At 47.7% G+C, this 25,216-nt stretch overlaps 1 protein-coding gene and 1 non-coding gene across 3 annotated transcripts in view; one reads left to right on the top strand and one right to left on the bottom strand.

Moving 5' to 3' along the window:
- The window catches only part of CSMD1 (CUB and Sushi multiple domains 1), a 1,870,054-nt gene that overhangs the window by 1,271,224 nt on the left and 573,614 nt on the right, over window positions 1-25,216 (top strand). The gene's annotated exons all lie outside the window — the stretch shown is intronic.
- On the bottom strand, window positions 289-396 carry LOC144285176 (U6 spliceosomal RNA). Its single transcript, XR_013353559.1, has one exon. It is a non-coding gene; the product is annotated as a U6 spliceosomal RNA (small nuclear RNA).

The following is a 25,216-nucleotide window of genomic DNA, read 5'->3' as shown; positions in this document are numbered from 1 at the left end:
AGCCCGGGGGGCTCAGTGGTTCAGCGCCGCCTTCAGCCCAGGGCATGACCCCGGGGCCCCGGGATCGAGTCCCACGCCGGGCTCCCTGCATGGAGCCTGCTTCTCCCTCTGCCTGGGTCCCTGCCTCTCTCCCTCTCTCTGTGTCTCATGAATAAATAAATAAAATCTTAAAAATAATAAAATAAAACACTGACATTAAAGTCACACATTTTAAAGCTTTATAATAAATTTTTAATTCTATTGCATAAGTGCTTTTAGGTATTTATTTTTTATTGAAACGTATTTGATCAAAACGTGAACCTCTTCCCGGAATGTGGGTGTCATCCTTGCACAGACACCATGCAAAGCTTCTCTGTCCCGTCCCGATTTCAGGACGTGTCCTACCGAAGTGAGCACCGACACCGAACTCCAGATAGCAGATGCTTGTAGTTGCATCATTTAAGTCGTGTGGGAGGCATGGTCCTCATGTCAACTCTGATGAGGTCCACACAGACGGGGGACAGGAATTCTTTCACAGGAGTGGGAACGCGTTCCGGTGTGGATCCCACAAAGACAAAAACAAGCCATCAGAAAAGTAAGGCTCAAGTCAGCAGCAAACGAGAGACTGAATCTGCGTCTCTAATCTTCAAAACCCCTCCAGGGTTGCACGGAGGAAGAGTTAGCGTCTCCGGTTTCTTCCTTCCGTGGATACTTTACTGTATTTTAGAGCATCTTTTAATTCATTGTAGATAAGTTCTTGGTTCCGCATGCCTTGAGACGTGTCATTGTGTGTTTATCCCAGTTAAGTGGAATTCTTCAGTATTTCCCCAGGAGTTATTTAGGACCCCACTGAGTCAACCACTTGATTAAAATTAAGTTGATAACAAAGCATCAAAATCCTGATTATTTTCCCGACAAATTATACTGTATTTGGTCAAAACAATACCTCAGTTAAAGATACAAGAAACCTAATATCGCAGCAGTGGTTTAAACCATAGTGGGGAATATTCGGGATGTTAAATTCCTAACCAAATAGAGAATTCAGGTTATAAGGGTTGCTAACCCTTGAGATTGTGTTCATTCCTTGGATATCATTTAAAAATCAATCAGGGAGATCCCTGGGTGGCGCAGCGGTTTGGCGCCTGCCTTTGGCCCAGGGCGAGATCCTGGGGACCCGGGATCGAATCCCATGTCGGGCTCCCGGTGCATGGAGCCTGCTTCTCCCTCTGCCTGTGTCTCTGCCTCTCTCTCTCTCTCTCTCTCTCTGTGACTATCATAAATAAATAAAAATTAAAAAAAAATAAAAATAAAAATAATAAAAATCAATCAGGCAGGTGGCTTTATGTGTGTGTGTATCATATAAATACCTCAAATACCTTAAATATATATTCTATATATATATAATCATATATAATTTTATAACATATATTATATAATATATAATATATAATATAACATATAACATATAATATATATTTTATATGTAATATATAATTTTGTATATAATCATATATTTATATATAAATTATATAAATTTCTATAATTTTAAAATTTTTATAATTTAAAAATTATATAATTTTTAAAAAATTATATAAATTATATATGCTATATTTTTAAGATTATATATTTTTAAAAATTATATAAATTATATATATATATATATATATATTTATGTAATTCTTTGGTGCACAGGTAGACAAAATAAAACCCTGATGCAATGTCCTATTTTCATGGAATTTTTTCATGTCATTGAAATTCAGTCTGAATTTACAGTGTTTGTCACGTGGCCTTGATGATAAACTCTTAACTATTTTAGTCCTGCCTGACTTGATAAGCGCTATGGGTAGTTCTAGGAGTGTTGACTGTGTTCCCTCTTTCTGGACATCTTAACTGGGAATCTGTATCCCACAGCATGATGAGACAAGGGGCCAGCTATTCATAGCGTCTGGCTTTACCAGAAAAGGGAGAAAATGCTCCCGACTTTCCCGATGTCACTGCAATGGTGTGGTGACAGGTGAAATGGTGCAAGACACGTGAAAGTCCAGATTTCTCAACCTACTTGGGGAAAAAGAATGGTGCTACTGACCTGCCATCAGCAGGAAATCCCCGTGGGACCCGTCATAGATCCCACGTATGTTAATACTGAGTCACGGGGGCTTTCGTATCAACTTCTGTTCTGTCCGAAATAACATGGTTTGGGGAGACAATTGATCCGGGGGGTGAAGCGGTGCCGGAGCACAAACCCTTTCATGACCTCCCGATGGGCACTGTGATTCGGGGCTAGCACCTCCGGCTCCCCGACGTGGTCTGCTTGTGGAGATGCACACTCCGCGTCCGTGCACGGGCCGGGCCAGGCTCTGCACACGCGTGCGGGCCTCCACCCCCAGCCTTCCCGCGAGGCCCTTAGCTGCCTACTTCCAGAAGTTCTCCCAGGCTGTGCTGTAAGTCAGCCGTGTCATGTCCCGGAGCGGGCGCGGGCCTCACGTGGACAGAGGTCGTGCCTTCTGCAGGTCTCCGGCCTCCCCACCGAGGCCTGACCCCGCAGGAGGCTCCCCGACCTTCCCCGCGGGGCCTCCGCGCTCTCCCGCCTCCTGTCTTCCTCCTGCCCCCTGCCGCGGCCCTGGCCTCCCTCCCCCGCCTCTCCCGACCCCATCTGGCACCCCGGCTTTTTCTTCTTCTCCTTCCTTGTCCACACTTGCTGGTCTAGCCCCGCAGCCCACAAGCACGTGGAGCTCGATGCTCGTGTGTGTAAGTTAAAGCGAGATGGAGAGACCCACAGAGGGCACTTGGGTGGGGCGCTAACCCGGGGGCGCCGGCCAGCGGGAAGGGGAGCTGGTGGTGGCAGTGGGTCGCCCTGGGTCTCCCAGCCTCCCGCTCACCACCACCCATCCCCACCCGACACTCACTTCACTCGGTGCTTCACTCGGTGAGGCGGCTTCAGGGCCTCGCTCTCACATTCACGCGTGTCCTGCAGAGCGGGTCGTGCCCTGTTTGGACCCAGCTAGGCCCCGGCTCTGCCCAGGCCCTGGGCCCCGGGCGTGGTGCCTTCAGGGTGCCTGGGCCCCCTCCATCCCCCAGCTGCAGCCCCACTTGCCTCCAGCACCCGCCCAAGCCTGGTTCACCTCGGAAGCTGTCACCTCCCCTCCCGGCCTCTGTTTTCTCCACTCCACTGTGGCTCTTGGCACAAGCAGGGCGGCCCACCTGCTCCCCGGGGCACTTGGGTCACTGGCCTGCGCCCCACATGGGTGGGTCTTGTCTACACTGCTGCCAGGAGTTCTGCTCATCCGGGTGGCCTTTCCTACAGGCCTGCCTGCTTGGTGTCCCAGCGCCGGAGCTCAGGCCCTGGAGCCCCCCTCTGTTGGCAGATGCACCCTGCCTCGTGCATTGGGGGGCCACCCAACCACCACAGCCGGGGGGCCCAGCCGGGGGGGCGGTGCCCACTGATGGTTCCATCCTCTCCATAACCCCACGAGATGAATGTCATAACCACCCCCACGTTACCCTGGAGCTGCCGAGCAACACGGAGATAAAGGGACACAGTCAAGATCCCCGGGGTAGGTAGGCGGGCAGCAGACCAGCATCCAGTCCCACCATCAAGCTCAGTAACACAGAGGAAAGTCGTTTCCAAGCTGTAAAATGTCGGGCACGTCCTCCCTCTGAGCCACACCGTTGAGCCCACAGCCAGGCCTGAACAAGACTTAAGGGTTAGACATACGTTGTTCAGGATGAGCCGTGTGCGGGCGGCTCAGGTCACGGTCTCGGGTCCTGGGATCGAGCCCCGCGTCGGGCTCCCCGCTCAGTGGGGCTCCTGCTTCTCCCTCGGTCCCTGCTGCTCGTGCTCTTTCTCTCTCTCTCTCTCTCTCTATTGCTCGCTCTGTCTCCAATGAATAAATGAAACCATCTTAAAAACAACATGCTCAATGCATGCGTCGGTCTTTTTCTTACAAGTTTGGAGTTCTTCTAGATTACGCAATCAGGACACACTCCGGCTTCGAAATTTCATTTTCGTGTTTCGCTTCGAAACTTCATTTTCGTGTTTCAGACTCATATGCATTACTTCCCTCAAGAAGTTAAGATTTTATAGTCCATTTGGGGATGTTATTTTATGCACTATGATTTTACTCCCTAGTTATATGGCATATTGGGAATTCATTATATTTACTGATTTTTTTTTCATAAGGGTGTTTAGGGAATTAATATCACAAGGTTTATAGCAGAGTTTGAAATTGATTTGGGCTTCTTTGAAAAGCCCATACTGTTAATAAAAACAGTATTTTCTTATCCACTTTACAAACCTCACCGCTATCGTTCTCTTACAGTGGGAGACCCCCAAAGGGATCAATTCATGTTTTTTTGTTTGTTTTTTGTTTTTTTGAACAGAGAAGAAAAAATATAGGGTTGCCCAGGGGTGGTTGGTAAAGGGTCTATTTCTTGACTTAGATGACCTGGAGGGCTTCTCTTTGTGAGTGTTACAGATGAGAAAACTAAATGGAGTTCCTGATAATTGCAGAATGACTCCAGACATTGCGGCAAACTACCCGTGTCCCCAGCAAAATAAAATGTCATCAGGACAATGGGTACCTCACTGGACCACAGAGCCCAAACTCTGTAGGTTTTTTATTTTTATTTTTGTAATAACGATTACATCATTTATCAACAAAGATGAGCACCCTTAGAATTTATTACTGCTTGTTACCAGTTTTTCAAAAGGCGTTAGGAGTAAATATGCATAATTTTACTTCCCGGAGCCTCCCTGCCAGGCCACAGGAAACAATTTTGCGTTTTTACTCCTGACTTCTTGGAGCTGCAGCAAGTTAGACTTTAGTTCAAGGATTTATGTAATTTATATTTATATTTATAAATATATAAATATATAAATTGTTCTGAAATACTTATATTAGCATTAAGAAAATTAAACTCATTTCTAGTACAGTTGACCTTTGAACAACACAGGTTTAAACTGCCTCATACACAGATTTTTTTTTTCATAACTACAACACAATACTGAAAATGTATTTTCTCTTCTATATGATTTTCTTCATAACACGTTTTCCTCTAGCTGACTTTATTGTAAGAATTTAGTATATAGTACATATGACATTCGAATATGTGTTAATCAAGGCTTCGTGTTATTGGTAAGGGTTCCGGTCAACAGTAGGCTGTTGATAGATTCGGGGGGAAGCCAAAGTGATACAGAGTTTTCAGCCCCACGGGGGTGGGCGTCCCATAGATGTAAACACCGCGTGTTAAATGTGATGACAATCTTCTGAAGACCTATCGTTATTTTAAGTGACTATGCTGCTAATACTGTCATTGTGACGTATGAGAGTCACACACATGCAGGCACACGCTCTTACCTCCTGGGTCTGGAATGGAATCATCCATTCCAGGGATGATTTGAGGCAGGGACGCCTCAAAGTTGTAGGCCAGAATTCAAATACATTCTCGAAAAGCTTTATTAAAAAAAAAAAAAAAAAGTTATAATGAGAGCACACTCGTTAAAACATGACTAAAACTCATTTTTAAGATTGGGATGATCTCAAAATAAAGAGGGGAATGCCTATTAAGGAAATGCATGCTTTATGTGAATAAAACAGAGTAGTTAATGCAGGAAATCCGTTTGCAGGATCAACTGATGACGTAATGCAATCATCGATAAGAAAAAAAATCATTCCATTGCAATTTTTAACATATTTACCCATTTATTTTCAATTAAATGAATGTCATACTTGACCTAGGTTTATGTCTTAAGTCAGTTTTGGTGCCATGTTACAAGAGAGTCACCCCACAGATATGTTCCCATCCTCCTTGGATTTCAATAATAGTAGTATCTTTTGTATTGTCATAATCAATCATATTAAATGTGTCTGCGCTGGCTCTGTGTTAGTCTCTCAGTCTTTTTTTTTTTTTTTTTTTTTGTCTCTCAGTCTTTTGTGGTGAGAAACTTAGTTTCTGCTCCTAATCCAAAAAATTCTTTTTCCTTGAAATTTACCACTATAAATAATCGGATATTGTCCTGCCCCTCCCTCCTTCCCCCAAGAAAAAAAAAAAGAAAAAAGAGAAAGAAAACATTTACAGAAAAAACCTGGAAGGAGTGTAAAGGGGATTTTGTGTATAATTTGTCTGTTTTTTAAATTTTAATGTCTTTCTAAATTCAAGTTACTCAATTATCTGCATTGTAGGTCCCCAGATGACCTATTCCAAGGGGTGTGTGTTAAACACTGTCATCCTTGTATCTTTCAGGGAACTTGTTTATAATTCCTAAAAATTACCATATAAAAGTTTTCTCTGGGAAAAAAAAATAGTTTTGTTGATGCCTTTTCAATATGTTTGGCTTTGTCTTGCACTGAGGCCTCAAGAGGGTCTTTCCTCCACCCTGAGCAGCTCCCATTCCTGGAGCCATCAGCTTGGGAAGCTTGTGCGTGCCGCGTGCCCTAACTCAGAGGCTGCACCTTGTCCCGAGGCTCCTACCTCTGTCACCCACAGTCCTCCTGTTTACTTGTCGAAATCTCCCACTAAATTTGTAACACACGCCCGGCCTGTGCCTGACATGCGGTAGGACATCGTTTTTTATTAGTAAGTGAGTAAGTGGCTGCGTTAGGGGGCTGGGTAAGTGACCTATGGGAAGTGATGCCAGATTATCGCCCTCTGAGATTCCCGTTCTTGGCCTGGGAAGGTCCCCAAATCCACCCCTTGCAGCCAATTTCCTTGGGCTTTAAAGACATTTCTTTATTAAGTGTTCGATAAATATTTTATTTTAAGATTTTATTTATTTATCCATGAGAGACACAGAGACAGAGAGAGGCAGAGACACAGGCAGAGGGAGACGCAGGCTCCCTGTGGGGAGCCCGATGCGGGACTCGATCCCAGGACCCCGGGATCACGCCCTGGGCCGAAGGCAGACGCTCAACCACTGAGCCACCCAGAGGGCCCCATGGATAAATATTTTAAATGAATGGACAGGTTTTACAAAGCACGCATGGAAACAAATAGGCTATTTTACATCTGATTTGCTTGTAAGTGTATTGAATGACAGTATTGAATGAAGTCTCAAAAAAATTAGTTTACCTAGTCAGATAAATTAGTCAAAAATCATGAAGATGCCACAAATAGATTTAATATACCTCTTAACCGGGGCTTATTTTGCATGCAGCATCTCCTTTTTCATTCAACTCGGATGTTTCCTTGTATAATAATTTGAACTCTTAAAGAAACTCTTCAGAGAGCCTACTGCATGCCATTTGTGCCCCCCCCCAGGTTTTTCATGTGTTACATGGTGTACCCATGGGAAAAACGTTAACAATATTTGTAGTGATTCATCCCGTTCAGCCAAGGGATAATGGTGATTATGATTATTACACGACTTGTTTCTTAAAAAGAAAGGCGAGTTAGGAAGGTCCCTAGTACTCCCCGAGTAGTGAACCATGGGGCCCCCGTGTGCAACTGGAACTGTGCGCAGCTCCCACGCGCCGGTGGAGGTGAGACGAGGTCGGGGCTGCTGCAGCCACCAGCCGAGGTGCGCGGGGAGAGCCTGGTGTCGTCCGGGCAGGACTGGGTGGGGGGCGAGGGGGCGAGGTGTTGGGCGAGCAGACCCAGGAGGCATCCGGTGGGATGCGGAGAACGATACAAGGTGCAGGAAAGCCCGATCGAAACGGGCCAGGAGGGCGGGAGACAAAACAAGGGGTGCGGGGACAGTGCCAGGGGCCAGGGGCTGGAGGGTGGCAGCTGCAGAGGACAGCAGGCGTGGCCACGGCCAGAGCCACAGATTGAACCTTCGAGCCAGAGCGACCTGCTTCCTGAGGAGCAGCTCCCCGCAGGGGGAGCTTGTGCTCGGCCCGGGCAGTGGCTCAGGGCTCCGGGGCCCTCGGGGGCCTTCCTGCTCCTCGGCGCTGGGGCCTGGCCCAGGTGACAGGCCACCCTCTCCAGGGCCAGGAAGACAGTCCCCAGTGTCCACAGGCGCTTCACTTCTTCTGTAGAGTCACCCGCCCCCCCAAGTGAAGTATTTAAACCGTGACCTAAATACTGTGCAGATTTTTTTTTTTTTTGATTCTTGTTGTTGGGGCGCCTGGGTGGCCCAGAGGTTGAGCCTTTGGCTCAGGTCGAGACCCCGGGGTCCTGGGATCAAGTCCCCATCAGGTCCCCGCAGGGAGCCCACTTGTCCCTCTGTGTCTTTCATGAATAAGTAAATAAAATCTTAAAAAAAAAAAAAAAAAAAAACACAATACATTCTTGCTGTGTATTCAAATGCTTAGTCTTGTGTAGGATTTTCCCGGATATAAATGAGGATCCGAGTTACCATCAGTTTTATTCCAGGCTTTGTGAGCAAGAGCTTCAGAGCAAAGGCCCGTGAAGGGGAGTGGGGCCTGGTGGGACCTGGGGGCCTGGCGGGCCTGGGGGAGCCAGTGTGCTCACTGCCAGCAGCGGGGAAGCTAACTACGTCCAGGGGACGTGGGAGGCCTGTGCTGCGCGGGGGCTGTGCAGGGGCCCCGAGCCCGCGTCTGCGGGGCCGCGTGGAAAGAACTCAGGCTGTTGGGATCAATACCTAAAAATCATTTTCCTTTTGTTATCGGTGAATTATCCCAATGCACCATGGAACTAATGAGCCCAAAGCAGGAGCTTCCTGCAGGGACAACACTTAGGTGTGTAGCGGCCGAAAGCCAGGCTGGAAGTGCCTGTTTTCATCAAACCGCATCATCAGAGAGGTTTTGTAAAAGCCTGGGGCAGGACGCCTGGCGGCTCGGTCAGTCGGTGAGGCTTCCCGCTCTTGATCTTGGCTCAGGGCCTGATCTCAGGGCCCTGGGATCGAGGCCCACTGGGCTCAGCACTGAGTGTGGGGCCTGCTTGGGGTTCTCTCTCCCTCTGTCCGCCCCCCCCCCAAATAAATAAATAAGTCTCAAAAAGAGAAAAAAAGCCTGAGGGCAAAATTTTTCCCCTCGGTACACAAATGTCGAGTGGCTTTACTTACGCTTCTTTTACTTGACTGCTTCTTTTTCTTCTTTTTTTTTTAAACATTTTTTTATTATTATTATTTATTTATGATAGTCATACAGAGAGAGAGAGAGAGGCAGAGACACAGGCAGAGGGAGAAGCAGGCTCCATGCACCGGGAGCCTGATGTGCGATTCGATCCCCGGTCTCCAGGATCGCGCCCTGGGCCAAAGGCAGGCGCCAAACCGCTGCGCCACCCAGGGATCCCTTCTTTTTCTTCTAATAGGAAGATTTCTTTATTTTCTATATACAGGTTCACGTGGTATAGAATTCAGAGTCAAAAATATCTTGAGACTTCAGCCTTTTCAAATTGGATTCAGATGAGTTCTACTCATTGCATTTTTTTTTTTTGTATTTTTTTTGGGGGGGAGGGGTTAGCATTTTGTTTTTACATCTTTAAAACCCATTTTGTCTACCGTAGTCTTTTCCTCCTTTTGTTTCTTCCTACCACTTACTTGTGAGGAGGAAGGGTCGTGGTCCCATAGAACATGATAGGTTCGTGCCCTGGCTGAGGGCATCCTCTTTGGTCATTATTCTCCGGTCTCCTTTATTTGCTAAATATTGATGAAGGTTCTGTCTAGGGACTGACGTGACTAGAGATGTGTGTGTGTGTGTGTGCGTGTGTGTGTGTGTGAACAGTGGACAGTGCGGTGTACTTCCCTATTCACTCTAGGGAATGAATGAATGAGTTCATTCATCCAGAACTCACAATACCCGGTTGTGCTACGTGTGGTCGTGGTGACATGGAACTGGCGGGGGTGCGTTAGCACGGATGCCCCACCATCGCTTACTCTGCGGACACTGACCTGGTGGCTGTGTTCATTCCTGAACATCGTTACCTTGTCAAAGGTCCCATCCGGGAGTGTGCTTGGGTTTGAGTCAAGAGCACTGCTTTGCTCCACCTGTGCTAAATCTCTCGGGCAGAGCTCCAGGTAATTCTCTGCCAGTGTAGACATCCTTTGCTCTCCAGACTCCTAGAGAACATTGGGACTGGGCCCCATGAACGCCCATCTCTCCTCCAACTGAGGAGCCTGGATGCCTCCCTTAAGATAGCAGGCCCCAAACGAAGGAGGGGTTCTCGCATTGCCCACACCTCAGACTCAGTAAGCACGTTGAATTTTGCCAAACATGGAGACGATATTGACCATATATACTTCCAAAAAAAAAAAAAAATGCTTGGCACCTTCTGCCAATGAGCTAAAGTCTTGCTGTATCACAATTACCATAAGATATTCTTGTGCAAAAACCTGAGTCCACATGATGTGTCCCCCATACAGGTAGGCTACAGAGGGGGGCACTGAGCTACGGGCCTCAGGGATGCGAGGTTTGGTTGGGCCATGTCATTGTGTGCACAGTCCACCCCTGCTAATGAGCTGGATTGGGACGTTATAACAAAATACCACAGATTAGGTGTTCCTTTCCATACTAGTTCCAACTCAGGCCACCGGCCAGTCCCACTTCTGCAGGGGCAGGGAGCTGGAGGCTGATACTTTACCACAGGGAGACAAGTGGGTGCAAACAGGAGGAGCGCCGGGTCTCCACATCGGGCCGTTTCCACGTCATCAGAGTCTTACTCATGACGGAACACAAATGCTTCCAAATTTTAACAGTGATATGCATGTGTTAGCTATTACCTGATAGCTCTTCATTCAAAATACAACTAAAAATACTAAGAATAAGATGAAATTCTAGTAAAACTAATCCACGTGGTATTTCATCATTCATTTGCATATTTTTTCAGGGATATGCATTATGGTAGTTGTTATAACCCTTTACAAAACCCATCGTTCCTTTTAAATTGCATAGTTTTATATAATGCTCATAAAATAATCTGTGTTGCATTATATATTAACAGAAAACACATTTCTACTTTTTAAATCATATATGCTGTTTTAGTTGCCTTGTTTCTAACTGAATATAACATAATGCATGTAAGCCATACAGTAATAGGACCAGGCTTTTCTCTTATATATTAAATATACTTTGATCTGATCTCTTACAAGCACAAAAGATCACAGAACAAGGGATCCCTGGGTGGCGCAGTGGTTTGGCGCCTGCCTTTGGCCCAGGGCGCGATCCTGGAGAGCCGGGATCGAGTCCCATATTGGGCTCCCAGTGCATGGAGCCTGCTTCTCCCTCTGCCTATGTCTCTGACTCTCTCTCTCTCTCTCTCTCTCTCTGTGTGACTATCATAAATTAAAAAAAAAAAAAAAAAAAAAAAAGATCACAGAACAAGCATCCCCAAACACAGCAGCCTCCTCTTTGAAACAAGAAAGTAACCACCTCACACATACCATATTCCACAAAAATCATGCTATTGTCAGCAAGTTCAAATTTCTGGCAGTATTTGTTTGAAATAAAATGTCACATTGACCTCAAGCTTAGAAGCTTTAAAAGTGGAAAAAGTAAAAAAAAAAAAAAAAAAGGTACACTTAACCTGGACTCAGATTTTTGCACATTCAGTACTCACTGAATTTTTAAAATTTATTTTAAATTGTCAGAGGAGAGGTTTAAACCATAAATTCTAATTACAGAAAAGCAAAAATATGTTTTCCTAGGGTGTTTCTAAACTAGATATAGATGATAGATGATAGATAGACAGATAGATAGATAGATAGATAGATAGATGATAGATAGATAGATAGATAGATAGATAGATAGATAGATAGATAGAAGATAGATAAATATATAAGATAGATAAGTGTGGGAACTTTTGATATTGGCTAATAATCAGTTTTGTGTTATAAATGTGATTTTTCACAGACTGAATATCCCAGATTACTATAATGGTCAGATCCTCCCATATCCCCCCAAACTTCTGTCTTCCTCACGCCACAGCTACTGTTACTGCCACCTTCAGTTTTAAGCCCTTCCTGCCTGTTCCCTCAGACTCTCAGGTGACATGTGGGCTCTCTGAGGATGAGGCCAGGCTGACGCCCCTTGCGCAGCCTCGGGGGCAGAGCGGGGCTGAGCAAGCCTTGTCTGGGCTCATGGATCACAGGCGTCTTATAGCTTCTGGTCTCTCTTCCTAGCGACTCTCTCATTTCTTCACCCGGTGCCTTCCTCAGGGGGCCACTCACATGGACGCATTTCCTTATGAATTACAGTTTTAGGATTAACTCCAAATATTAGGAGAGTTGCAGAATTCCCTTGGGGATAAAAACGCACGGGGTCTGTTGTAGGGCTTCTGGGCTCCCGCATACGGCAGGTCTACTGCGCTTCGCCAATCTGCTCTATTTGTAGCTATTTCCCCAATGGCTGAGGTCCCTAGAAATCTAAGTTTTAGGTAGGAACCTTAATGCTCTATTTCTTCTTTGTTTTCCCGATTGCAGAAATCGTCTTGGCAGGGACACTATATGACCTAAAATGGCTAAAACGGTAGAGATCTGTCTCTCTCAACACCAAGAAGTCTGAAGATAGGGATCCAGTGTTCCTCTAATGGTGCAAACGCATCAAGCTTCTGGGTGGATTTCACGGGCATTTTCTCAGCTTGCACCTCCTCCCGGGGGTGCTGTCCTCTCAGGACAAGGCCCAGGGCAGTGAGAGAGGGCTGGGGACTCATGGTGGAGGAACACATTTCCAAGATATGCCCCCACAGACTTCCCGACCTGCTGGATTGGCTGTGATTGGGTCATATGCCATATCCTATAAACTTCCCGCTGGCTGGAGAAGTGAGTCTGTGACGTGTGAAGCCTCTGTCACAGGGAGAGCTCTGTACCCGCAAGGGAGGAAGGTGGGGAAGGGCCCCAGGTAGCAGCCCAAACTGCCCACTCTCTGCTCTTACTTGAGCAGATGCAAATGGTTTTCAGGACCAGGATGGGGAAGTTTGTCCTACTGTCTAGTCAGTGGCTCCAGTGCAGACTTTTCTGTGCTAACGATGGGTTTTTCCCCTCAGGGGGCTCAGATGCATCGTGGAGAAGTGACCCACGCAGAGTAGACAAGAGGGAAGAGCACATATTGCTGGTAGAACGAAAGCTTCCTCTTAGAAAGCTTTCCCGGGCAGGTGCTGCTGCACCCGAGTCCCCTAGGCTCCTGGGCCCTGGGCCCCGTCGTGTCCGGGACACTCGTGTTTGCCTTCCTCTTCCCCATCCTGTTTCTCAGGATGCCCCCCGCCCTCTCCTGCAGCAGCCTTGCATTAGGGGCGAGAAACAGCCTCCTTTGGCAGCACACACTCCCTTCCTCGAGAGACCGTCCCTCCAGCCTGCTGCGCCCACACACACCTCACTCTCCTAGGAGCAGCTGTGTGCGTGGTGAGGGATTAGGACGTTACTCAAACGTATCATGTCGTAGTTCCCGGAAGGATTTCCAGCAACCCCCTGCAGGGAGAGGGATTCTGGAGTGGGTACCAGAGCCCTTTGGGGTGCCCGGTCCTTCCCCTTGTTCCTGACATCACGGGGGGAAGCTGACGCCTGCTCCGTTCTCTCCCCAGATGGAGGCTGGTACATCTTCCACCAACTAATCTCTCTTGGTTCAGTTTTGAAGGCATTAGGTGTGGTCTTCTTTCTTGCTGGCGGAGCAGCCCCTCTTGCTTTCTAACACCATAGGAGCTCGCTAATTGCAAGTTTATGCCAAGGTATCGATGATTTAGAATGCGTGAGTAGGCAGAAAGCTGTGCGTGTGTGTGTCTGTGAGTCCTTCATATTTTGCATTTAATCAACTGGGAGGATTACGTGACTCCTTCAATGCTTCCTGCCTGAGCTCTCACTAGTAGGGGCTCCTCCTAGGACCTTGCATGGTTGGCTTGCCCAACGGGTGTGTGGCAGGCTCTTCCGGAACTAATCGCTTGTTTGTGCCAAAGCTATTTAGGGCAGTGTCATTTGCCATCGTAATTATTTAATTTTCATAAAATATTATAATAACTAATAAAACATACATTTTAGGGATCCCTGGGTGGCGCAGAGGTTTAGCGCCTGCCTTTGGCCCAGGGCGTGATCCTGGAGACCCGGGATCGAATCCCACGTCGGGCTCCCGGTGCATGGAGCCTGCTTCTCCCTCTGCCTGTGTCTCTGCCTTTCTCTCTCTCTCTGTGTGACTGTAATAAATAAATTAAAAAATTAAAAAAAAACAAAAACAAAAAAAAACATACATTTTAAAAAGAGAGCTACTGTGTGTATAGAAAAATAGCTAAAAATAAAAATTACAGTCAAGGTAATTGTGCACAAGATGACTGCAAACCATTGTGTGTGGGGGGGTGGGGGGGACATTTTAAAGGATTAATAAGGAGATAATGCGCCCAATAACCTCAGGCTTCTCAAGTTCTTCCTCCACCTTCCAGTAACCCAAAGCTGAATGTTTTAGGTGAAAATTGGTTACATTATTTGATTATTATTATTCTCTTTGTGAAAAGCTCTATTGTCCATGGACCAGCACTCACAAGGAAGGAGTTAACTTTAGAACTAAATTGTGAGACATTAATGTACATTTTCGCGTGAGGAATTAAAATGAACCGGCCAAAGGAAACACAAGCAATTTGTTATGATTTCTCTCTTTGATTGTTTTTAATCTAAAGAAAATAAAAAGATAGGAGACCATGTGCTGTATCAATCCCCCTACACATGGCGTTTACAGTTTGAGGGATGCATCAAGAGCCACAAGACAGCAAATCCCAGACGTGATGCTCAGGGGCTAGACCGCGTGGAGACCAGCCCATGTCTCCCCGTCCACAGAGAGCCCCCCCTTCCTGCAGGTCAGTAGCTGGGGTGGGAAGCAGGTGCTGTGGTGTAGAGCCCTAGAGACCCCATATAGCTATGGGTTCCCGCCACTGTGAGGCCTCTGGGCTAACTGGTAGACCTGCGGAGAACGCCATGTGCCCTCTGTTCTGCTCAAGGACCAAGCCTTTCTATCACCTGCTGGGATGCCTGGTGCCCCCCGTCTTTGCTCAGACCTGGGATCCAGGCATTCTCGCTCCATTTTCCCTGAATGGATCTCTCCTGCTCAGCAAATAAAAGACTGAGAGACATTGAAAAAGTTGTGCTAGTTCTCGGAGTGTAAGCAGAAATTTAACTTCTTTCTCAAACTCTTCATACAATCATTACTAATTCCTATTTTTTTTATCTAATTTCTCTTAGCATTGTAGATATAGAGTTCTGTTTTCTCTTGATTTTTAAAAAAAATTTTTTTTTATTTTTTTTATTTATTTATGATAGTCACAGAGAGAGAGAGAGAGAGGCAGAGACACAGGCAGAGGGAGAAGCAGGCTCCATGCACCAGGAGCCCGATGTGGGATTCGATCCCGGGTCTCCAGGATCGCGCCCTGGGCCAAAGGCAGGCGCCAAACCGCTGCGCCACCCAGGGATCCCCTAAAAATAAAATTTATTTATTTATTTGGGAGAGAGAGAGAGAGGGCGAGCGTTCATGCATGAGCAGGGGAGGGGTGAGCCGACTCCCCATTGAGCATGGAGCCCGACACGGGCTCGGTCTGATGACCTTGAGCCAAGATCAAGAGTTGGACGCTTGCCTAACTGCACACCCAGGTGCCCCTGCTCTCAGGTGCCATCTACCCCACCGTCTGTAACACTTTTTTCCCTAAACACAGACCCATCTATATGCCTACACTTACCGTTTACACACCCCCCACCCCCCCCCCGGTACGTGCACTTGACCTAGGTCAAAGACATTTCAACTTGACAACAAATACTTATCTTTCCAAACACCATGACAAAGTATTACATAATTTCATAGATCTTTATATTTCTGTCATCTCTAAATTCTGGCTAATAATGTCATTTTCACTAAGGACCCACTAACGACAGCTCCCAGTTACACTCAGACACTAGACCTGGAGAGGATGCTGTGTTCAGGGACGCGTGTGGTGTGGTGTGGGCTGTAAGGTGAGTGGGGGTGGGCCCACCACTGCTTCCTGCAAAGCCCCCTGTGCTAACACAAACCAGACGTGATTATGGCCATTTCTGACTCGCCGGACGTTATTCCCACGGCCCCTCCGAGCAGCGACGCTGACTTTTCCCATCACTGACCGGGTTCAGATCGTACATTTTATGTGACAACTGTAGGCTGTCGTGGGCGACATGAAACTGTCAGGCCCGGGCGGGAGAGCAAGAGCTGATTTTTACCTGCGAAGCCATCAGGACCGAGGCTGTCATTTCTGGGGATGAGGATGAGAATCAATATGGAAAGAACTACACGTATGGGATGTGTGCTGGTCATCAGACTCGGGGTACCACGTCGGTGGCGGCGGTGTCAGGACCTCGTGGGACCCAGGGGGCCGCTCACCCGGCAGCTGTGGGTGTGTGAGCACCCCTGCGAGCCTCCCTGGTCTGCGTGGTCTAGAACCATCTAGAAGGGGGAACCATCTAGAAAGGGGAACCATCAACAAGGGCTCGTACCTCACTCCGTTTAAATCATTCCTGGTTTAATGCCTTTGTGTTTACAGAGGACAACGTACAAACACGCAAGCTGCAGAAATGGATTCAGTGCATGAAAGTATATTTTTAAACTCTGAAAGACACAGCTTTTTAGTTTTTTGGTGGATAAAGCCTGCCCGGGGAGAACGGGGCTCGCGTTGACCAACGTCTTAACCAAGCGCTGTTTCTGATAGAGACCCTGTCAGAGGGTCTCTTACTGGTGAGACGTGTCCATATTGCACAGCACGTTGAGGGGAGAGCCAGTAGGACTCTCCAGGGGGTAGGGTAAGCCTTCCAGGGAGGCAAGACTGGTCCAGGGACCAAGGCTTCTGGCCTAGGACATGGAGGGGTGCAGCCGTTGCTGGAGGTGTTTACAGGGGCGCGGTGGGCCTGGGGTGGGCCAGGGGTGCACAGAGGTTCCAGGGGCCTGGGGGTATTGGGGGGCGATCAGGGTAGTCAGCGGGCCAGGGCCTGGCCGGTCCATACGGTGCGACAGGGAGCAGGCCCAGGTCCTCTACAGGCCTCCCGAGCCACGGCCCACCGGTCTGTGCCCCCAGCCCTCTGCTGGGGAGATGGGGATGTGTGCCCCGGTGTCCTTGGCCCTCAGCCCACCCCTGAGCCAAGACCACACGGGGTCACAGGGGTGGCAGTGAGCGCCGGGAGCTCGGCGGGGAAGGCGCAGCTGGCGCGGCCTGGTTCCCCACACGTCGGGGCCTGCACCCCCGACCACTCAGCTCAGCCCCAGCTGCTCTCTGAGCCAGACAGCATTGCAAACACTTGGAAATCAAGGGATAGCCGCCTTTTATTTCCATTTGGGACTCGCTCATCCTTTCTTGCATATCTTATAAATTAAGATTATTTCATAAAAATCAGAAAATATATCAGACTGTATGTGCCCTGGAGGAAGCACCCAGATAAATAGCAATCAATACAACGTATGCACAGGTTAAAGATTGATAAAACATCTAGAAAGAGGGGCACCTGGGTGGCTCAGTCAGGTAAGCATCCAACTCTCCGTCTGGGCTCAGGTCATGATCTCAGGGTCATAAGATCAAGCCCTACAATGGGCTTTGTGTTTATGGGGGGGGGGGGGTGCTTCCCCTCCCCCACCCCATGCACTCTCTCTGTCTCTAAAATAAAGAAATAAATATTTTTAAAAATCTAGAAAAAGGCTCCAACTTACTCAACAATTTATATAGTGTGTCACATCTTAGCATTAGTGATTTCAGTATCACTGGTGGATTTTAACATTAGTTCTAAAAGTCGACACTTAGATTCCCCGTAACACCTTATGAGATGCAGGTAGATTTGTAAGATTTTGTTCTTTTAGTTTTCCAAGATTAATAGCTTGAAGTTTAAGATCCAGATTCAGGTTGCAGAAAAAAAAATATATATGCTTTACATATATATGTAAAGCAGAGAGAACACCAGATACCAAAGGTCGGTGTGAGCAGGTCATCGCCCAGAGAGGTATTGGCTGAGACCAAGGGTCACACTGTAACCTGGATGTTACAATATTCCTATTGAACCATTTAGTGAGCTGGAGTCCCAAAAGGGAACCAGGAAAAACAAAACAGACCCCCCCAAACCTGAGGTTTCAATGGGATTATTCCATTTACTAGCTGTATGCCCTTGGGTAGCACATATTTTGAAAACTGGTATAAAAAGAACGTCAGGTGCCGAGCACAGGCCTGGGTCCGAAGCAGGAGTTGTAAAAACACAGCTGCTGTTTGACTGGGTCATCGGGATGGAAACGCAGTAGCACCGTGTGTCAAGGGCAGATGACGGGAGCCAGACCCCAGCAGGCTGTAGGGTGGGACGGGTGAGGAGCGACGGGGCGGTTCTAACCGAGGGCCTCATCAAACAAGCAAACAAACAAAAACCCACTTTAAATGTGATGAGCCCGTGTAGACAGTCCAGGTCCCAGCGCTCAGCCCACGTCCAGATCGTATCATTTCCAAAGTGGATCTGTTTCTTGTGTTTGCATCTGGGAGGCCTTGTTTGGGGGAAAGTCATTACAATTTTTTTTTTTTTTGGAAAACCAAAACAAAAATCAAAAATTATTTTCTGCACCCTGAAACCAGAGGAAAAATAAATCATCGACGGCTCTCAGCCACATTTTCAGGAGCTCAGAACTCTTCATAACCTGCGGTTCTTCTCGCAAGCGATTGTGTCCCTCAGTGAGGCAGCTAATCAGGTATGAAATCTGAGTGAGAAAAATCCCCCTGCCATAGCCACAGTATTGATTAACACTGCAATAATTATTGTTTCAGAAGGGAAATTTTCAGGGCAGTTTAAGTTGTACAACTTTAGAAAAAGGGAGAATCGGTAAATAAAAGATTACTTCTCAAAAAATAAAATAAAATAAAAAGATAACTTCTCTACCCTAGCTAAACATTATTACATGTGTCTATATGTTTATAATAAAAATATTTGTATAGATCTAAGTATATATAAATATATATACATTCTGTTTCTACACGTTGAAAATCAATAGTTGGCCCAAATTCATCCATACTGTTGAAAACTTTTCAGGAAAAAAATATTGTTTTACACAATCTTAAAGAATCAAGTTGTTACATACACCTTAGTGCATTTGAAAAGTAACATGCTGCATTAAAAAATATACGTGATATGACAATAACTATTTAAATATAACACCTTAGTAGTAGGATATTCACATTCTAGTGTGTTCACTTATAAACTTTTTTCAGAATAAATGATCGTTTTTATTACAATTCACTAAGAACACGTTTGTGTATTGTAATTTAAAAATATAAGTGTTAGGGATGCCTGGGTGGCTGAGGGGTTGAGCGTCTGCTTTTGGCTCAGGGTGTGACCCCAGGACCCGGGATCGAGTCCCACATCGGGCTCCTTGCAGGGAACCTGCTTCTCCCTCTGCCTGTGTCTCTGCCTCTCTCTGTGTGTCTCTCAGGAACAAATAAATGAAATATTTTTTAAAAAATGAAAAATAAAAATATAAGTGTTAGATGCCTCTGATGCTTATGGAGCTTATCTGATATGCTGTAAACCATCGCTGACAATGAAATGAACCACAACTAGACACGGGTAAAGAAGAAATACCATATAATTTTTTTTAGAAGGGTAAATATCCCATTATCAAAGAGCCTACAGGTGTAGATGTTACCAGGTATGACGTGCATCAAAGGTGAGTATCAATATTTTTCACAAATAAAAGCTCAGTTGCATTCCCAAGCTCAGGTGACATAAGCGCATTAGTAAACCATCAGAAAGCGTGGTGAGTGTTGTAAGGAATGTCACACACCATTAGCCATGTTGGCTGAGTGTGTTCTCAGCGTACTGTACTCCTAAAGTACAGGCGAGCCGACGTGTCCACGTCAACACAATCTTTATTAATAGAACCTTAATTATAAGGGGGGGCTCAGCGGTTCAGCACCGCCTTCAGCCCAGGGTGTGATCCTGGAGACCCGGGATCGATTCCCACGCCGGGCTCCCTGCATGGAGCCTGCTTCTCCCTCTGCCTGGGTCTCTGCCTCTCTCTCTCTCTCTCTCTCTCTATCTCATGAATAAATAAATAAAAATCTTTAAAAAAAAATGATAAGAAAATAAATGAAACTAGCCCTGTCAGGAAGCTGGTACTGTACCTCGGCTGCCGAACACCAAAGCCCATTCCCTTCCTGGGCAGAAACTGGAACGCACGTGTGCGTGTGCACCCCCCACATGCACACGTATACGTGGGCACACACACATATGTACACACACTTGCATGCATGTGTGCACACACAGTTCACATGCACATAGTTATGCACATACACGCGCTTGTATGCACTCCTGTGCACACATACATGCCTGCACATGCACATACACACATGTACACACATACACCTATATGCATGCATGTGTGCAGAGAGACACAGGTGCACAGGCACACCCGAGGCTCCTTGCACTAGGCTTCTAGACTTGGTTCCATCCAAGACGATTCAAGAGGTTGCTTTGTTCAAGAACCGAGTCTCTAGTTGTGGGACGCGGGGCCCAGGTGGTGCAGTCTTGGCCTGGGTTGTGCCCCGTCGGGGGCCGGGCCTTGGGATCCTGACCCCGCTCGATTCTGGAGCTGGCATCTGTGGCAGCGGTTCCTGGCCCCAGCCCTCCGTCTCTGCGACAGAGCTGCTGTCCTTCCGGGGGCCTCGAGTGTGCTGTGCAGGTCCCCGACGGAGGGAGGCCGGGAGGGTGACGGGAGGGGAACAGATGCACTGACTGGCGCGGTGAGCTGGGGCGGAGACCGGCCTGGAGGCGCGCTCCCTGGAATTCGCAGAGGGGGGCACCCTGGCTGGGGCGCAGGCCTTCGTGTTGGAGACGAGGTGGAGGGAGGTGGGCAGAGGCCCAGGGTGGAGGCTACACGCTCGACTCTGCGGAGCAGGAAAGGTTGGAAGGGCTGTGGGCGCCCTACACGGGGTCAGTAAGCAGGTGCCCGTCCTGCTGCTCTGTGCGGGCCGCGTCTGCATGTCCCCAGCTCCGGCCTCATCTGTGCCTCGCCCGACCCTGGCGTCCACCTCCCCGCTTCGAAGGCGAGGCTGCGGATGGGACAAGCCCACTGGGAGGCGCAGGGCTGGGCGTCTGGGGCCTGGGGAACGACTACGGGCCGGCTCACGTCGTGGCCTTGCCCGTGGGGGCACCAGTAGAGCCCCTGGGACAGCCAGGACCGTCTCCAGACGTCGTCAAAGGTCTGCGCTGCGGCCAACTTGCCCTGATTGAGACCCGCTGGTGTAACCTTCCCAAAGCTTGCGGTCACGCTGATTCCATCCGTCTCTAGAGTCACGACCTCGTGATCCAGGACATTCCCTCCCCGGGATCTCTGTTTCTCTTTTTATGGAGAGTTCCTTACAATGACACCAAAAATCAACACCTTCAATTGTATGCTTCCGAGCTTATTTTGATTTTGATTATTTTGCAACGAGAAATCTTTGAAGCAACAAGACATATGACCTGAAGAGAAAACCGTCGATTCCTTTCCTTCAGCATCAGTTACTCCATCGAGAGGAAGCTTTCCCTATAACGTGTAATCACCGAACACATCGTGTCGTCAAAGGCACCTTGGCTTGTATAACAGTGAGGGAAAGAGGTCGACTTTCTCACCCATCAGAGTGCGCCACGGTTTAAAAGTAAAAGTGATTTTTTTTAGGAAAATATAGAATCAAAAGTCGAGCGAGCGAGAGGGCAGGGCACAGAACCAGGTCTTCTCCATCCATCACCGTATCCAACGTCCATCACAAAGTGTCCGACCGCCTCGCAGGAGAGGCGAGTGAAGTGCACGGCACCCGTGTCCACGTCCCGGTTAACCCGTGGACAAGAGGGGCAAGAGGACGGGGGCTAAGGAGCAGGTGTGGAGAAAGTGCCCAGCGGCGAGAGCAGAGCCCGGACACCCTGCTCAGTCCTCGTCTCACGCGAGGCCCCCTGCGCGCGGAAGCGAGGTCCTCCTTGCCCGCACTGCAGCCCCGCGGGCGTGCCTGGCTCACTGACCGGTGCACACCAGCCGTGCGATGTGCCTCTTGCAACCCTCTGCTGTCGACAGGTGGTCTCCTCACTGTAGGAAGAGGCGCGTCTTACCCAAACAACCAAGCGGAAGAGTTTAATTTGAGACGGTCTGCAGACCACCCTCCCCAACGTCATCTGGCCACGTCTGCTTCCCGGCATCGGTCTTGGCCTCTCTCCCCCCACCTCCTCCTCTAATCTATACTCCGATGTTCGTTTCCTAAGAACAAAACCAGCCGCTTTCAGTGACCTCACTGTAGTGCTCAAATTAGGAAAGTTGAGTTGAAAGAACCCCTTCATCTAGTCGCCCCGTACCCAAGGCCGCAGGTGGCCGGGGGCCCCGGGAGGCCCTGGCTGGCCTGGATCCCTGCTGGCCCGGGCCGCCCAAGGCTCCACGCTGCCTTTGCTGCTCTTGTCATCCCCGTTCACCCGGAATGTCCCTTCTCCTTCCTTCACCTTTCTCCGCATGGGTGTGTTTGAAGAGCACCTGCTATCCTACTGCCTCTCCACCTCCGGCGGCAGGAGGCATCCTGCCCACGTGCTTACATTGACGTGATTGTTGTCAGTGCTGCGCCCTCCCCTGATGACTGCTACCCGGACAAGGACAAAGGTGGGCTCTGCTTCCAGCGCTCAGAGTCCTCCACCAAGACGTCACCAGAAGCGGCTGGGGAGAGCTGCTGCATTTTTAAGATTGCACCCTGCCTGTTCATGTCTTCTGCCCATTTCAGGACTGGATGGTTTGTTTCTTGGGTGTTGAGTTTGATAAGTTCTTTTTTTTCCTACATTCTTTTTTTTTTTTTTTAATTCAATTTTCCAACATACACTATAACACCCAGTGGTCATCTCATCAAGTGCCTTCCTCAGTGCCCGTCACCCAGTTACCCCATCCTCTCCCACCTCCCCTTCTGCAACCCTTTGTTTCCCAGAGTTAGGAGTGCCTCATGGTTTGTCTCCCTCTCTAATTTTCCCCACTCAGTTCCCCTCCTTTCCCTTATAACCCCTTTCAGTATTTCTTATATTCCCCGTAAGAGTGAGACCATATAATGTTTGTCCTTCTCTGACTGACTTAGTTCACTCAGCATCATACCCTCCAGGTCCATCCATGTCAAAGCAAATGGTGGGTATCTGTCCTTTCTGATGGCTGAGGAATATTCCATTGTATACCTAGACCACAGCTTCCTAATCTGTTCATCTGTCGAAGGACATTGTGGCTCCTCCCACATGTTGGCTGCTGTGGACATTGCTGCTGTGAGAGACTCCTAACACTGGGAAACAAGCAAAGGGATGCTGAAGGGGACATGGGTGGGGGGATGGGGTGACTGGGTGACGGGCACCGAGGAGGGCACTTGAGGGGATGAGCACTGGGTGTTATGCTCTAAGTTGTCAAATCACATTTAAATTTTAAAAAATTGTGTACCATAAATTTTAAAAATTAAAAAAAAATTGCACCCTGCCTGGCCTTTGAGGTTGGAAATAAATGTGGATGATAAGGAATTATTACTTAAATATTAATATTTTTTCCTATCTCCTGTATTCCCCCCCACCCCCACCCAGGGCCCAAGCCAGGGACACACAGACCAATTTAAGTCAGAGAGGAATGAGGCCGGCCTGAGATCAAGGGGGGGATGTCAGGGCCAGATCAATAAATAGAAGACTGATGGCTGGGTTGTTATCCATGGAAAACATCCTCTCCGGTGGCCTCTGAGGAAACAGGGGTGCCAGGTTGAAAGCTCTGTTTAAAAGAAGTGCTAATGAGGTGTGAAAACTAGGCAAATCATGGCCCTTTGAGGCCGCCTTTGGCAACAATCTAGAAAGTTACTCATTTTTAGTGGTTTACTGGTTTCCTAACTGCTGTTTTGGGCAGTCCTATGGAGTATCAGGGAAACAAAATTCATACATTATGAAATGTTGCTTTTCCCCAAATCCCCACTACTAAACCGCCAGATTTTTATTTACATTTCAAATGGAAATGATGATTATCTTAGTGGATGCATTTTCCCTTATTTTCAAACAAGATAGGACACTTTTTAAAATTAGAATAGATTTTGTTTTGATTTTCTATAACAAAGCAATGAAAGCATAGAAAAATCGGAAAATGCAAATAAGAAACAAAATATTTAATAAAAATCTCTATCTTTACAACACAAAAAAACTTACAGATAACATCTGGGTATGTAGCCCTCTCTTCACTATGCGTACGTCGTGTCATCTGCTTTCAAATATGGCAAAATGCTATATAACTGTTTTCGTTGTTTGTTTTCTTCATTTCGTATATTGTGAATATTTTTCTACGTCGGTAGAAACTCTTTGAAATACATTTTGCTGGCTGAAGAGTTTTCCACTGTGCAGCTACACCACAATTAATTTAATCTACTTCCTTTTGTTGGGAGTTTGGGGTCTATCCAGTTCTTTAGATATCATTATACTACAATGCCTACAAATATCACTATAGGTCCTATTTTTTTAAACAAGCTCCCTTAATTATTTTCCTTGGGATGCATTTTGAAAAGTAGAATTTATAAGTCAAGGGTAGAAGGAAGACCTATTCTGGAGATAATAGTATCCCCACCCCAATTTCCCACTACAGCTTCCATAGGCCTTAAGCAATGCAGTTCCTCTTGCTTTAAAGTAACATGATATTAATGGTTCTCTCTCTCTCTCTCTCTTTTTTTTCCCCTCCAGTATCTTGTCTTATTTTTTTGATTACCCGGGACACCCAGCAAGGCTGCTACTGCCCTGCCCACCAGCCCTTGGCCCCGTGCCTCGCCCAGCCTTGCCGCCATCCTGGCTTCTCTCTTCCCCTCCTCCTCTCTTCTTTTTGGTGAAAAGAGGAAAAGCATTCGTGTGCAAAGAGCACCACCTGGGCTCCCTCTTTCCTTCAGATGGCTCCTATTTTAAGCTGATGGGGTTGCAGCAGGAGGTTGTCAGCCAGGGCCCCCCACCTGGGTCACCGGCCTCAGCCCTGGGCACCCTAGGGCCCCACCTGACTCCCGTCTGCAGGCTTCAGAGGACTTGATCATGGACCAGAGACCCTGTTACTATTTAAATTCGCGCAGAGCATCGCCTCTAGGCTGTGGCTCGCCCTGAAGGTCCACAGGGAGCCGGTTAGAACCCCCAGCCCCGGGGCCTGGCACCCCCAGCCCAGCTGCTCTGCTTCAGGGGCTCCAGGTGAGGCTCCAACATTTAGAAAACGTGCTTTCCTGCCCACGTCACAGGTAAGGGTGATGCTGCTGGTTCCGGCCCCTCCTTGGACCAAATAATCAGATGCCCTGAGTCCACTTGTTTCAAATATTTGTTTCCAGTTGTTTTAGAAACCAGGTGATAACCCCTGTCCTCCTTCCCCGTTAGGAAAGCCGCTGCAACTTAACCAAAGCCACA

This window comes from Canis aureus, chromosome 15 (assembly GCF_053574225.1).
Source record: "Canis aureus isolate CA01 chromosome 15, VMU_Caureus_v.1.0, whole genome shotgun sequence".
Lineage (NCBI taxonomy): Eukaryota > Metazoa > Chordata > Mammalia > Carnivora > Canidae > Canis > Canis aureus.
This window is presented reverse-complemented; position numbering and strand designations above follow the sequence as displayed.